Source organism: Chiloscyllium punctatum, chromosome 27, assembly GCF_047496795.1.
Source record: "Chiloscyllium punctatum isolate Juve2018m chromosome 27, sChiPun1.3, whole genome shotgun sequence".
Classification (NCBI taxonomy): domain Eukaryota; kingdom Metazoa; phylum Chordata; class Chondrichthyes; order Orectolobiformes; family Hemiscylliidae; genus Chiloscyllium; species Chiloscyllium punctatum.
Window position 1 is genome coordinate 14,887,913 of NC_092765.1, and position 14,803 is coordinate 14,902,715.

Consider the following 14,803-nt stretch of genomic DNA (forward strand, 5'->3'; position numbering starts at 1 on the left):
CAGGGTAAGTCCCAGTACAGTCAGTGAAAGACAGCACCCACTCCCAGTACAGGTACTTGGGCACAGTCAGCTGTCCAAGGTCAGGGATTTTGTCTCCAGAGAATCCTGGGAATGGGCGACAATCTACAGCAGATGATGAGGGAACCAATAAGAAGGAAAAATATACTCACCAATCTGCCTACTGTGGAATTATCTGCCCATAACGATGTCAGTAAGTGTGTCCACTGCACAGTCCCCAGGTCAGGTGACAGTGACTTCCCTGAAGGTCAAAGGCACTTTTGATCAAGGTGGCATCAAGGAGCCCCAGCAGTACAGCAGTCAATGTCAGCTGCCAATGTCCATGGACAAGGGCTGCATTTGGTTGGTGTCCTGTGGAGTGTGCCCTGGTGATATAGACAACACAGAGGTTCTTCATAAGGAGCAGTGAACTGAAATGCCCAGACAGCCTCTCTGACAGCTTTATCGAGAACTCTCGACGTACAGGCTTGTTTGGTAAGCTGGCAAGCTGAATGTTTTTTAAAAATTCATTTGTGGGATGTGGGCTTGGCTAGCTGGCTAGCATTTATTGCCTATCCCTAGTCGCTCTCAAGGAGGTGGTGGTGAGCTACTGTGCTGAACTGCTGCAATCCACCTGCTGTGGGTTGACCCACAATGCCATTAGGGAGGGAATTTCAGGATTTTGACCCAGTGACATAAAGGAACAGCAATATATTTCCAAGTCAGGATGGTGAGTGACTTGTAGGGGAACTTGAAGGTGATGGTGTTCCCATATATCTGCTGCCCTTCTAGATGGAAGTGGTCATTGGTTTGGAAAGTGAGGGGAATTGTGCAATGATAAGGGGGTTAACAAGCAATAGACTCCCTTAATAGGCACCTCACTGCTGCCGAGTATGGAATGTGCCTTGCTACTCAGCAGAGGAGTAAAAGATGTAGCGAGTTGCTCCCGACGTCCAAATAAACCCATTGAGATTCTGTCACAAATTTCGCCAAAGCCCATGTCACTCAAACCCCTGTAGGTGTCAGGCCCACAGGCTGTGTGACCTGGAATGTCTTCCACACACTATCTCTTTTTCCCAAATCCTTCACACTTTGGCATCACTTTGATCATCGTAATGTTTCAAAATATGAGAGGAATTCATTGTGCACAGAGCAGAAGTTCCTACAACAGGTTGCAGTGCACTGTGGAAATTTGAATGCATCATGACAGAGTGTAAAAAATTAAAAACAAGAAAAGGGTATTCTGTTTAACCTGCCTGTCCCATCATTCTTGTCCAGGCTCAGGACCTCAACAAACCATTTAATTTCCTTCTTGCTTCACTGCCAAGCCCAGCTCCATTTGTTCCCTGGTGCATTGGGAATAAGCCCAATTTCTTTCAGAATGCTTTAACTGAGTCAGCACTTCCTATGCTTGATGACAGTCTCTCCCATTAGGTCATATCTCTAAAAGAGCGATCAAAGCCAAGAAATCATCAGCTATGAAACAATTTATCTGTGCACAGGCGCATGCATTTATTTTGAAAATTTAAGAGGGTGTGAGAGTAATTGTGTAGGCCAACAAAATGCATCCCTTCCTGACGTTTGGTGTTGTTGAAATTTTACATGCAGCTATATTTTACATGTTCTGTCCCTAATGGATATTCTGTAGAGCTGTAATCAGTATTTGTCACATTTCCTGCAGCTCTTGACAGTTATAAATGATTGCAGGGGACACCAGAGTGCAAATGCTACACTTGCCACTTGTGGATGTCACACAACAAAAGCCTTGCTGCTGAATGTGTATAACGTTCTGTTGCATTAGGACTTAATTTGTCTATGGTTTTTAGTGTGACATCAATATCAACCATATCAGTTTGAATTGTAGAATGGATTTGTCAAGAGCCATTATAGATAGCTTGATGCCTGGGCCCAGTATGAGCGTGTCAACTTTTAAAATGATTTATCGCTGTACGAATAATAGGGTGTTTAAAACAGGAAACTAACTTGAGGAGTTTGTTAGCAACAGTCACTGGGGGAACGAAATGAAACATTTTGCAGTTAGATTATTTTAGACTTGCTAACAGTGCTTCCTGCTGTGTGGAACACCCCGGGAATGTGAATGCAGCTTTTCATGAAACCCACAAGCATCTCCTTCTGATTCATTTCAATCGAATGCAGACCCTTGGTTGTAAGAACATTTGCTATTTTTCATTCTGGATATTTCCACCAACATAGAAATCCATAGAAATGAGATCGTGGTAAATGTCATAATTACAAATAAGCTTTTAGTAGCCTTGCTGAACCGTTGCAAATAATAACAGGCATTTTAGGAGGCTTTGCTGCTGCACATTTTCAGGCACAAAGGACCTGAAGATGTCAATGCATATCCCAAAGAGGTGGACACATTATCTTCTGCAAGGTTAGAGCCAACGTAATTACCTGAAGCAAATGGACACTATGGAGAAATAATTATTTCCTGATGGCTACCTAGCTAGCAGCTCAGTATGGTGTGGAGCTCAGCCAGAAAGACAAGAAAACTTCCAAGTTCTGTGTTGGACTCAGCCGACCTCCTCTGGGCTGGGTGTGGGTTGCCACGTTTCACCTTATGTCTGCTGGCAAAAATAGTCCCTGCTCTCCTAAATGGATTTCAGTCCACCAATTCCATTCCTTGGAGAATAATTTTTTTTTTTGTAAATAAATTTATGCACCACCACCTGCAGGTTCCTCTCCAAGCCCCTCACCATCCTGACTCGGAAATATGTCATCGTTCATTCAGTGTTGGAATTCCACGCACCCCACCCCCGTCAATGGCTGTGGGCCTACCTCCAGCACGTGGACTGCTGTGGCTCATGAAGGCAGATTACTACCATCTTCTCTAGGGCATCAAGTGCCAGTGTAGCCAGTGACACCCACAAATAAATGTATAAACAAAAAAAATTATTTCTGTGCTTTCATGTGTTCCCAACCCCACTCTCTTAAGCTATTCAGCACGAAGTCTGAAATAAAAATGGTCATTTAACAAGGACTCCCTCCTCTCAGTCTTGAGCTGCCTGACCACTATACACTTGGTGCGGCCACACTTGGAATATTGTGTACAGTTCTGGTCCCCATATTTCGGGAAGGATATGGAAGCATCGGAAAAGGTGCAGAGGAGATTTACCAGGATGTTGCCTGGTCTGGAGGGAAGGTCTTATGAGGAAAGGCTGAGAAAACCTGTTCCCATTGGCAAGAAGAAGGCAAAGAGGGGATTTGATAGAGACATACAAGATGATCAGAGGATTAGATAGTGTAGACAGCGAAAGTTTTTTTCCAAGGATGATGACGTCAGCACGTACGAGGGGGCATAACTACAAACTGAGGGGTGATAGATTTAAGACAGATGTCAGAGGCAGGTTCTTTACTCAGAGAGTGGTAAGGGTGTGGAATGCCCTACCTGCTAATGTAGTCAACTCAGCCACATTAGGGAGATTTAAACAATCCTTGGATAAGCACATGGATGATTTTGGGATAGTGTAGGGGGGCGAGCTGAAAATAGTTCACAGGTTGGCGCAACATCGAGGGCCGAAGGACCTGTTCTGCACTGTATTGTTCTATGTTCTATGTTCTATAGTGCCTGGTCACTGATATGAAAAGCACACATCAGAGTAAATGGTCAATGGAGATGAAATCCAGCACAATTTATCACCTTTGGGGAGGAGACATTACATAAAATTGATTACTGCAGATCACATAAAGCAGATTTATTCTTTATTATATAGTAGGTAACATAATAGCAATTATCATGGCAATAAATGCTTTCCAACTGAGTTGGCAACAGCCGAGTTAGCTTTCCATGCTGTCCTGCCATCCTTTCATGATGTTTTTAACACTCCACTTGCAAATGTTTTTGACTTTCCAATAGACAATCATAACTAATACTAAAATTATATTGAGAAATTGAGGCAAGTTCATCCACAATGCCATTAATATTTAATTTATATTTATCAGGGTAATCTATGTTTCTAAAAATGTCTTTGATAATTAAGGCTGATATTGCAAAAATAAAGCCTGCAGCCATGATGATCTGCCAGTTCAAACAGAGTTTCAACCTCTCCTGCTTTTTTTCTCTCTGTCTCACTTATTCCCAGACACTGATTCTCTGTAATTTAGAACAATTCTCCACAATGAGATCAATTCTTCTTACGGCAAAGTGCTAAATCAAAATCACTCAATGAGTTATTTACAAACAAGTCAACGTCTGAAAGGGAAAGATAGGCAAGTACTGCAACTGGGGACTTTTCACCAGGAGCAGCTTTGTTGACAATCCCATCAGAGACACAAATCAATCTTTCACTTTAAGATATGCTGCTGCCCTGCTGAGTATCTCTTTTCATCATTACAGATGCCAACTGATTGTCTTCCAGCCAAATCCATATGCGAAGGGATGGGGGAGGTCCTCACCTTGCACCACTTTCCCTTCAGAGGCCGATTAATTCTTTCCTCACAGCTTGCATTCACGGCTGATCTCTCCCCCCAGCCTTCCTCTTCAATCTGGAGCTGCGCTGTTCAAGGATGAACACAGCAGGCATTTTATTTTGCTGCAAAAACCCTGAAACTCTGGCACTCTCTCCTCAAAAAGGCTTTCACCTAAAATCCTAGGACTGAACTTGGCAGAGTTTTGTGAGGTTAGCGTGTCCAGCTGTTTAGATCAATGGCAGGTCTATGGAGTTAGGTACAAGTCGGTCATGATCTGACAGAATGGTAGAACAGGCTTGGGGGCTGAATGGCCTTCTTCTGCTCCTATGTTTCTGCTTTTGTTTTACTTTTGCCTTTGTATCTAGACAAACAAAATAGGCTCCATGGCTGAAAGGTTTGAAGGGAAAGAAACCGCTACGGAATAAGGAGAACTAAAGGTCAGAATAAATACAAACAAATTTGCATGAAGGAGAAATCTCTCAAAAGTTGCATTCTAGGGGGGCAAAATGCACAAACAAGTCTTCCACAAAGTCTGAAATGTCACAAATTTGGTACTTTGTGTGTGTTTGTGTGTGTCTGTGCACCAGTTTATCTGTGTATACGTGTGTGTGTCTCTCTGTGTATATCTGTGTGCATGTGTAATTGTGTATGTATATGTCTGTCTTTCTGTCTGTGTATATGTATCTGTATATGTCTGTGTCTGTGTGCATGTATATCTGTGTGTGTGTGCATCCGTCTGTATGTACCTGTGTATTGGTGTATTTTTGTGTCGGGGTATGTGTGTACATGCAAATGTAACTTGGATTTTTTGGCTTTGAAAGTTAATGACTAAGAAACAGTTGACTTTTAACTGCCCTGTGAACAATTAGAGATGGGCAATTAATGTTGGCCGAGTCAGTGACATCCTGTCAGCCCACATCCTATGATTGAATTTTTAAAAATGTGAATTGGTGGTTATAAGTGTGGAAAAACTGAATCCAGAAAATTACTGCAAAGTAAATCACATTGGTAGATTAGGGTTCAAATTAGTGAAAGGCAAAGTAATGGCTGGTAATTGGATATATTGTCTCTGGTTGATTGATACAGTGCATGAGCATCCAGAGAACATAAAGAAGGTTAAACCTTGGAACTCTGAATGCAAGAGTTAAACAATGATTACTCTCTCTTACATTGGGCCCTTGGGTGTGTAAATATCACTTTTGATGTTGCTCATAGTAATCAAGACAACAGCTGGAATTTTATATCTCCCCCACCCTCACAAAGAATGGCCTTGTCCCACCACCACTGGTATTTCAATAAGGTTTAGTGGAAAGTAAGTGTAGGTAGCTGTGAGGTGTTAACAGATAATATAGATTTCAAAATGCTGCAGACTCTCTCTGTACATCTTTTATTATTTAATCCTAAGGTGCTAGGAATAATAGTGGGGATGCGGAAAGGCAAGAGGTTGGGAAGACTGCTACAGCAGTACTGGGGAATGGGAGCATTGAGCTTGGGGAGATGGGATACTGAGTTGTGTGAGATGTGAGATTGTCAGGCAGAACAAGTTGCTGAGTATGGGGCGCGCTGGTTGTAATGGTGTGGCATCTGTTAGAGGCAGGTTGGCAAGGGCTCTATGTGGGGAAAGTCAAGAGGTTCATGGAGACTGGAGTAAAGTTGAAGCAATTATACAGGGCCTTGGTGGGACCAGACCTGGAATATTGCATGTTAGTCTCCCTCCCTAAGAAAGGATATCCTTGCCATAGAGGAAGCGCTGAGGTTCACTTGGCTGATACTGGGGATGACAGGGTTGACATATGAGGAGAGATTAGTTTGACTGGGTTTGTATTTCCAAACGTTTAGAAGAATGAGAGGGAATCTGATTGAAATGTATAAAATTCTAACAAGGCTGGAAGATTGGATGCAGGGAGGATGTTTCCCCTGGTTAGACATCTAGAACCAAGAGATAGTGTCAGGGGTAGACCATTTAGGACTGAAATGAGGAAACAATTCATCACTCAGCATAAACCTGTAGAATTCTCTACCACAGAAGGCTCTGGAGGCCAGGGTCACTCAATATATTTAAGAAACGGGACCTTTAATTTAGATTTTAAAAGCATCAAGGGAGAAAGTGAGAATATAACATAGAGATAGAGGTTTAATGTTGGAGCAGGGTTGAAGGGCTGAATGGTCTTTTTTTAATTCATTCATGGGATAAGGGCATTATTGGCCAGACCAGCATTTATTGCCCAGAGGGCAGTTACGAATCAACCACATTGCTGTGGGTCTGGAGTCATATGTAGGCCAGACCAGGTAAGGATGACAGTTTCCTTCCCTAAAGGTGAACCAGATGAATTTCCCCAAAAATTAGTTTCATCATCATTAGACTCTTAATTCCAGATTTTTACTTAATTCAAATTCCACCTTCTACCATGGCAGGATTTGAACCTGGGTCCCCAGAATGTTATCTGAGTCCCTGGATCAACAGGCCTTCACCTCCCCATGGTTTCTATCTTTCTAAGATTGAGACCTGGGTTGAAGTGGCAACACACTTCCAGGTAGGCAATGGCCTAGTGGTGTTAGTGCTCAACTATTAATCTAGAGAGCCAGGTAATGTTCTTGGGACCCAGTGTTGAATCCTACCAGAGCAGATGGTGGAATTTGAATTCAATAAGAACATCTGCAAATAAGAATCTAATGATGGCCATGATTCCATTGTTGAATGTTGGAAAAACCCACCTGATTCACTAATGGGAAGCAACTAATAGGGCAGCACAGTGGCTAGCACTGCTGTCTCACAGCACCAGGGTCCCAGGTTAAATTCCAGCCTCGGGCGACTGTCTGTGTGGAGTTTGTACATTCTCCCCGTGTCTGCGTGGGTTTCCTTCGAGTACTTTGGTTTCCTCCCACAGTCCAAAGATGTGCGGGTCAGATAAATTGGCCATGCTAAATTGCCCATATTGTTAGGTGCATTAGTCAGAGGGAAATGGGTTTGGGTGGGTTACTCTTCAGAGTGGACTGGTTGGGCTGATGGAACTGTTTCCACACTGTAAGGAATCTAATCTAATCAAACTGCCATCCTATCTAGTCTGGCCTACATGTGACTCCAGACCCACTTTAATAATAAATGCTGGGTAATAAATGCTGGCCTAGACAGCAATGCCCTCATCCCATGAATGAATTTAAAACAAACTCATAGCTGTTGGACAGGTGCAGGAATAGGAAAGGTTTAGAGGGACAGGTAAGTGAGACTAGTTTAGTTTGGGAAAGTTGGTCAGCATGGACAAATTGAACTGAAGTGTCTGTTTCCATGTTTTATGACTCTATGACACTAAGAGAAGTCTCCAGTCTGCCAGTGCCACCATCTTCTCTCTGAGACCTCAAACACATTCTATCTCTGCTCCTGGACCCACCTCCCACCAAGGCTTTACCATCATCACTGTTACCCACCACACCCCCTGACCTCATTAACTCTGCTTGCCCTCAGTGCCACCTAATCACCCACACCTCCCTACTTGCTGCAACAGAAATAGCATCAGTGCCCAATTTCACCTCCTGTAAAACCTGCTCCTCCCTCATTCAGAGAGGAAAACAGACCTTAGGAGGGCAGGAAAAGTCAAGATAGGTGGAGTGCTGCCTGTTATTTGGCTCCTCAACCCTTGTAAGGAGAGGATCCTGACTCTAGCCTGCATGACCTGGGCCTGGACTGAGATTGGAGACTGCCATTGACTTACTGTGCCAGGAACACCTGAGCAAAGGCTATCTTCCTTCTGCAAAAAGGGAAGGCAATGCAGTGGTGTGGTGAGCATCCAGGTAGGTTCAAAGTGTGTGTGCTTTGACAGTGAGCATAGAGCTCAGAGATGCAGTATGGTGCAGTCCATGAGCTCAGTGTGTGTCCCTGAGTGGACAGTGTCCTTACTGCAATGTTACAATGAGAGTTACCGGTACAGCCTGAAATATGGCATTGAAGCGTCCTGTAAGTGTACCAGGGATGTTTCGTGAGGACTGTTAGAGAGTGGCACAGGTAGGATGCCAGTCTTCATGGACACGGAGTGCATGTGGCCAGCCCCTATGGAAAGTGCCCTGAGATGCTGGTGACTGGTTTCCAACATGGAGGCTATTCAGATTGTACGGTGAGCTGAATTCACCAACTACCTGTGCCTGGTTTCCTTGTTGAGTTTTCCCAATCCTGAGCTTGTTTTGTGAATTGAAACTGGGAGGCTGAATAATAATCAGGTGAGTCAGACTATTAACAGGTTTTTTACAGGCAATAATGGGTGGTCATTGGCATCTTGCTGTTGCAGATTGAGAATCTGCTCATGCCACTTGTGAATAGGTGGAGCTATTTTCTCCCACCATTGACTCAGAGACAGTAAGGACTGCAGATGCTGGAAGTCAGAGTCGATAGATGTGAAGCTGGAAGAGCACAGCAGGTCAGGCAACTTCTGAGGGGCAGGAAAGTCAATGTTCCAACCCGAAACCCTTCATCAGTCCTCAGATGCTGTCTGACCTGTTGTGTTCTTCCAGCTTCACATCTATCAACATCTTCCAAGATTGAGATGGGCCTTGCTGCACACGTCACCTGGTTCTGTCCCACTTCTTGCTATCGACTACATCACTCGGACCCCAATCAAATTCCACCCAAAGTTCAAAACTAAAAGTAGATTTGTTATAGCAACTCAAATATGCCACTTCACTTCATGTGGCAATACTAATTCCCATAGCATTCCCTAATGTCTCTGCGTAGCAGGACCACGTCAAGCTGCACTTTGCAGGGGCTCTCTAGTAGGGATAGAAACTGAAAGTGCAGTACAGTCAATGTTTCAAGTCCAGTGTGACTGTTCTTCAAAAGAGGTTTTCGAAGATTCTGAAGAATAGTCATGTTGGATTTGAAACTTTGCTTCTCTCTCTCCACAGATGCTGCTAGACCAGCATTCTTTGTTTACACTTCAGATTTCCGGGATCCACTGTATTTTGCCTCGGGTTACTGGGTAGGAATGCCAGTGAAGAAACAACAGATTGAATGGACTGAAGGTATAACAATGGCTGCCATCTTCACTGGAGGCCAAGATTGGGAGGACTGTACCGGAAGCTAGAAGCTATGTGACAGGTGTCAGTGGGATGTTTTGGGCATAATGTTAAAGCAGCAAATGATATAGGATTAATGGGAAAATGATGAAGAGATGAGGCATGTGCAAGAAGTCTGTGAAAATGCTGAAATAAAATTACAAAGATAAGCAAATGTCCGACAGCTTACGGTATTCAGATATGAACTGGCTCGGAATGTATATGTTGCCACTGTGGCTCCCTTATCAATGTGTGTATCTGTGTTTCCATTTAGTCTATCAGATGCGTGCCTCTGTCTGTGATTGAAGTCCCTTTTTTAGAATTGATCTGTCTCTTTCAATTATATCTCTCTTTCTCTATCCATTCTTCCTGTATTTTGTAGTGAGCTGTTTTTGACCTGATGTTTCGATGAATCTCTGCCCTTGTCTCCCTGAGCTATCTGTCTCTAGGCTCCATTTGTCAGTCTGTATATTTATTTGTGCCTTGGCTTTTCATTACTGGGGATGTATGCTTTTAGAAGGGACACAAGTGTGTAAGAATTTTCTAATTTTATGTCTAGTGCAGGAAATGGAAGAGACAAACAGCTGGGAAACAGGGAGGCAGGAAACATTAGGAAGAGTGGCACTCGGAAATATTAAAATATCAGCTGACAGATATCGAAGTAGAGACAGGGTAGCAACGTGAAATGGGTCAATTGTAAAGATAGGAAGTGAACAGCAACAGGGCAGCAAAAAACAGAAAACTGGGCAAGAGGGTGATTTCTGCCCTGGGACAGTGCTGGAAGGGAGAAAATGATGTAATTTGAAGGGGAGAGTGTGTAAATGGTATTGGAGAGGCTCTAGAATATGCAGGGCATGGAGGTAAGTAAGAGCTTATGGATTGTGTTTTGTGACCTCTGCCATAAGGTATTTGAAAGTGTAGCCACTATTGTTGTGGCTACAACACAAAAATAATTTGTACACAACAAGGTCTCACAACATGTTTAATAATTTCGGTTGAGGTGTTAAGATTGGTGAGGCTTCCATGGGGAAGAATTTTCATATTGCAGAATGTTTCAAGACCACCTGGGAAGCAAAATATATTCTTGGTTTAGTGTCCTATCGAAAATCTGGCTCTTTCAAATGTGCAGTGTTGTCTCAACATTGCACTGAAGTGTCAGCCTAGAGTATAAAGTCGGCCTTAAATCCTTATCATTCTAAAACAGAGGCAAGGATGCAACTATTGAGCCAAAATGAACAGGTAAGGTACAAGTTGTAAGATAACAACAGAGACAAGCCTAGTGGCTGGATTCATTAATTAACAATTTATAAAGGTGAAACAGTAACATTAAATTGTCATGAGTTTGTGTAGCCTTTCACTGACATATGAAATATTATACTTTATTTAAACATGCAAATTAATTATGAAATTGAAAAACTTTTCATACTGATACGAACAGATGCCTGTTGATTATGCTTCCAGCTCACTTGATCAAAATTGAATTTGGTGATTTCAATGCTAAGTGGTGAGAAACAACCTCGTGGTATCAATGATAACATGAATATTGAACTCAATCTGTGAAGTTGCTGTCAATGTCACCCAGTTTCCTGTTCTTTTTAACTACTTAAGGTAGTTGTCCAAGGAATGAGGAGTGACATGAGGTGACTTTGCTTTTACACAGTGAATTCTTCCAACAATGTGTGAAATGGAGGTGAGGCAGATTCAATAATAATTTTCAAAAAGGGAGTTTCATGAAGGGAAAAACATCGCAGGGCTCTGGAAACAAGATAGAGAGAATTCTCAAAGAACCAGAGCAGGCAGTGTGGGCTGAATGATCTCTTTCTGAGCTGCTGAATTTTGTACCTGAAAGCAATCAATCAGGTTTTAGATTTTGTTACATCTTATTAGCGTAGGTTTGTAGTGCCTAACCAGTGACCTAAGTTGTCTTGAGGTCCAATGGTGCACCCATGTCTAGATCAGCTTTGTCCAGTTCTTAAGCCAGGACCTGCTGCCCACAGAAGAACTGTTCATAATGGCACACGATCAACCTCAGAATCGTTCCACCAGCTTCTGCAAAAGGAGAACGAAATGTTTGTGTGAAGGCACACTTGCAAAATTAATGACATAAAATATATGAACAATTGAACATACTCCTAATTCATGCCCATATAATAGGTGTTTTGATATGGATATATAATTAGGTATATAATCACCAGCCATCCATCCAATCTATTCTGAAGGAGGGCTCTGTTTCAGAATTATTCATGTGCTTTGAAAACATTTGCAATGTACCACACAAAAGGTTACAGCAAAATCATTAGTAGCATTTCAAATTTTACTACAAGATCAATCACCTCATGAACAATGTCTCATGATAGGTATAAAGTAGAGGTGAGCTTTATTCACCGTGTTAAATCGCGAATGGTGCTCATTCATTTTATTAAAATCTATTGAATTGAAGCTGCTCCACACACATTTCATTTACAAATTCTGCCCCAATGCACAGTTTCATCTTTGCCACAGGTTTTCAAAGTATCAGAAAATAAAGTCCATTTATTTTTTTTCCAGAATCCTAGTGAAATATTGTTTTTTCTTTGTACCTTGAGGACTTCAAAACAAACTCGTTCAGTCTGAAAATTACTTCTCCAAAGAACCCAAGTAATGCTGAAATAATGATTCATTATTAAATGTGTCCAATAAAATATAATAATGCGGGAATTAAATACCATTATAAAATGTGTACCTGGTGGGAGCTTTAATCTTAGATTTAAGTCAGGTTCCTCATTAAGTTATATTCTTGTTAAATGAATACTGTTTTGAGCTAGCGGGATGCACTTTAAACGAATTGGCTGTACCATTATATTTTTTTAATGCTCAGGAAAAGCTATGCAGTATGTTGTCGTTTCAATCCTAATTACCTTTGGAGTGTGAAACTCTCTGGAGAGTTACACATTATATCTAGTCCTTAAGTACTGTGTGTGTTAATGAAATAACATAAGGGATCCTTAGCCTTTGGGTATGAGAGCTTCTTGAAAAGATAATTAGGAGAGGGACTTAGCACAGCTTCTTGTCTAGTATTTGTCTATGACCCGAGGAATTTCCCATTGTGGACTTTTTTTGTTTGTTATCAGAATGTTAATTTAAGTTTAGACTTCTTATTTGCATGTACATCACAGGAAATGCTAATAGTCTTTTATTCACCTGCACTTTTGGAGAGAGCTCGTGATAATCTATATGCTGAAGTGCTTTAAACTTTTTGAAGCTTGCATGCATTTCAAATTATCACTAATGTTAATTGTTGAAATCCTCTTCTGATTCCCTAACTTGTTTCCCCTAACTTGAAAAATATCTCTAATATCGCATTATACTCGTAGCAAACTACTGCAGATGCTGGAATCTGTACTGAAAACAAAAAATGCTGGAAATCGCAGCAGATCAGGCTGCACCTGTGAAGAGACAGCATTCTCTGATGAAGAGTCATCTAGACTTGAAACATTAGCTTGCTCTCTCTCCATGGATGCTGCCTGACCCGCTGTGATCTCCAGCATTTTTTGCTTTCAACACATTATGTTAGCTTTGGTCTCAATATATAAGGCAGGAGGCTGTAAAATGAAGATTCACTGGATTGGTTTCTGGGATGCGTGGGTTGCATTCAGAAGACAGACTGGTAGTAAACTGGCCCAATACTCTCTGGAGTTTAGAAGACTAAGAGTTGACCTCATTGAAATATGCAAGATTCTTAGAGTCTTATCAGGTAAGAAACTGAGAGGATATTCCCCCTGCCTGCAGCATCGAGGACATGGAGGGACCACCTCAGGATAATCATATAGGATTGAGATGAGGAAGAATGTCTTCAATCTTTGGAATTCTTTACCCTGGACAGTTATAGCTGCTTTGGTCTTGAGTAATGTCTCAGCTGGGATGAATACAGTTTTTGATCTCTGATGGAATTAAGAATATAGAAAAGGACAGGAAAGTGGAGTTGAGGCAAAAGAGCATATTAGATTAGATTACTTACAGTGTGGAAACAGGCCCTTCGGCCCAACAAGTCCACACCGACCCGCCGAAGCGTAACCCACCCATTCCCGTACATTTACCCCTTACCTAACACTACGGGCAATTTAGCATGGCCAATTCACCTAACCTGCACATCTTTGGACTGTGGGAGGAAACCAGAGCACCTGAAGGAAACCCACGCAGACACAGGGAGAATGTGCAAACTCCACACAGTCAGTTGCCTGAGTCGGGAATTGAACCCAGATCTCTGGTACTGTGAGGCAGCAGTGCTAACCACTGTGCCACCGTGCTGCCCAAAATGGCAAAATATTGAATGGCAAAGCAGACTCAAGGGGCTATACACTCTTCTCCTGCTGCTATCTTTTTATGTTCTTATATCAGGTGTGGTGATTTAAGAGTGGAGAGAACATTTTGTGAATTTCTTTTTTGAATTTTTAAATTGGCATGATATTTAGACTTACAACAAATTGGAGAATACTTACTATCCTGCACCTTATTTGCATTTACACAGACACTGGGTTCTTACATTATGCATTGGATGTTGTTATGCTGGCCATTTCTTAGCTTTCAATTGCGGTATTTGGCACTGAGCATCAACATAGCTGACATAAATCTCTCACTATAAACATTTGCATGGCGTCGCTGGCTGGCCAGATTTTCTTGCCCGTTCCGAGTTGACCTTGAGCTAGGTGGCTTGCTAGGCTGTTTCAGAGGGCAGAGTCAGCTACATTGCTGTGGGTCTGGAGTCACATGTAGGCCAGTTCAGGTAAGGATGGCAGATTTTCCTCTGTGAAGGACATTAGTGAAACCAGGTGAGACTTCAGGACAATTGATGATAATTGTCATGGTCACCGAAATCAGCTCAACATTCCAGACTTAAAACCCAAATGGGTTTTTCCGACAATCAACAATGGTTTCACGGCCATCAGTAGATTCTTAATTACATATTTTTTATTATTGAATTAAAATTCCACTGTCTGCCTTTGGGGATTGGAACCCAGGTCCTATTTCCAGACTAATAGTCCAGCATTAATATCATTAGGCCATCATTTCCCCCTTTGGTTGACTTTCGGAAAAGCAGAGAGGACTTCTACTTTCTACACTGACTTTGTCATAGGATCATGTCATGTAAATAATTAACTATTTAATCTCATTGTTCTACGGTACCAAACATATCCTTTTTCCATTTCAATGGTTTTTAAGTGAGTCTGGTGCTCTGGTTCTGACCAGCCTTGCTCATTGTTTGCTCCAGCTGTCAATCCCAAACTCTGCTTTCACAATCTTCCCATAATTCTCTATCCTACTCTTTTGATTTAATAATAAAAATATTCCA

General features: G+C 42.0%; 1 long non-coding RNA gene across 1 annotated transcript in view; it reads right to left on the bottom strand.

Moving 5' to 3' along the window:
- Window positions 1-8,994: 8,994 nt before the first annotated feature.
- Window positions 8,995-14,803, bottom strand: part of LOC140453450 (uncharacterized) — a 162,068-nt gene continuing 156,259 nt past the window's right edge. The window contains exon 3 of the long non-coding RNA XR_011952391.1: window positions 8,995-11,523. This is a non-coding gene — a long non-coding RNA (uncharacterized lncRNA). The remainder of the gene's footprint in view (window positions 11,524-14,803) is intronic.